The sequence below is a fragment of the Trichechus manatus genome, unplaced genomic scaffold, assembly GCF_000243295.1.
Source record: "Trichechus manatus latirostris isolate Lorelei unplaced genomic scaffold, TriManLat1.0 scaffold00021, whole genome shotgun sequence".
NCBI classification, from domain to species: domain Eukaryota; kingdom Metazoa; phylum Chordata; class Mammalia; order Sirenia; family Trichechidae; genus Trichechus; species Trichechus manatus.
The window spans coordinates 12,020,501-12,021,845 of record NW_004443957.1 but is presented as its reverse complement, the minus strand read 5'-3'; the positions used below and the strand labels follow the sequence as shown (position 1 = coordinate 12,021,845).

At 43.3% G+C, this 1,345-nt stretch overlaps 1 protein-coding gene across 2 annotated transcripts in view; it reads left to right on the top strand.

The window, feature by feature from the left end:
• TNR (tenascin R) overlaps nucleotides 1-1,345 on the top strand; it is a 497,374-nt gene that overhangs the window by 286,275 nt on the left and 209,754 nt on the right. The gene's annotated exons all lie outside the window — the stretch shown is intronic.

Sequence of the window (1,345 nt, the reverse complement as noted above, 5' to 3'; positions counted from 1 at the left end):
CATGGAGTCGATTTTGACTCTTTACTGAGTAATTATTATGTGTCAAATACAAAGGTACATGCCCTGAGCCACACAAAAGAAGTACATTTCATGGTCCCAGCCCTCAAGGAGCCTACAATTTAGTCAAAAGGGTAATTCTAAACCTAGAAAACAAATAAAACACCAATACATGACAATTATAATCAAGTACTACGTACTGGAACCTGGCATTGAGCACGTTCTGGTACTGAACGCTGAAAGAGAGCGAGTATTATAGGGCCCAGGGAAGTGGAGATGACCAGAGAAGTCTTTACAGGAGAGGTCATGGGCATCAAGCTGAGCCTTAAAATAGAATTGGTGCAAAGCCAGGGAGGCAAATTGAACATGAAACCTCCAACTATGGACAAACCAAAAACCAAACCCATCGCTGTCGAGTCGATTCTGGCTCATAGCGACCCTATAGGTCAGAGTAGAACTGCCCCATATGGTTTCCAGGGAGCCACTGGCGAATTCGAACCGCCAATCTTTTGATTAGTAGCTGAACGCTTAACCACTGGGTCACCAGGGCTCAACTATGGAGAAAAGTAAGACTGAAAGGAGAGCATGAAAGAGAAGAGAACAGGACAGGACAAAGTTGCCCCTGGTGGGCGTGGTATAGAGTGGCTGCGCTGTGGCCTCAGGTCTCCCTGGGCCCTGTGTGCCAGTGCTTGGATTGCCTTGGCCAAAAACCAGTGATTTAGAGGGAGAAAGCATTTCTGAGGTCTCTGTAGTCTCCATAGAATTGAACTCGAGCCAGCCAATTTTTGTCATCTTTGTAATCACGAAGCTAAGCGTCTTTTTCCTCGTGTTTGCTTGAGAGGATTCTGTTTACACTGAAAACCACACACACTTCGGATTTATCTTTGACAACTGCATTCTCATATGACTAACAATGGGGTGCAAAGAATCTACAGAAGCAAACATCACAACAGACGAGATGGCTTCATTAGCTGAAGGTGCCAGAAGCCTCTATGAGAAATTGAGAGATTGGTAAATTAGGGCTTATTTATTAGATGCATTTCAAGAAGGTTTTATATAGAGCAGGGTATAGCCAACAAAATATATTTTGATTGGCACTGTGAAATCTCTCTGCCCAGCAAATTGCTCTTCCACATTCACCCCCATTCCCATCCAAATTTTAAGAAAAGAAGAAAAAAAACTGATTCTGCCATGTTGCCTGAAATTCTACCATTTGAGTTACATTCTCATCAAGGTGTTGCCTCTCCCAGATTTTCCTTCTGAAAGGCAGGTGCCCTCAGAGAGACCTGTTTCTCCACACTAGAATGATAATTACTTTATTAGACCATTTTCTAACTAAGGGACACTG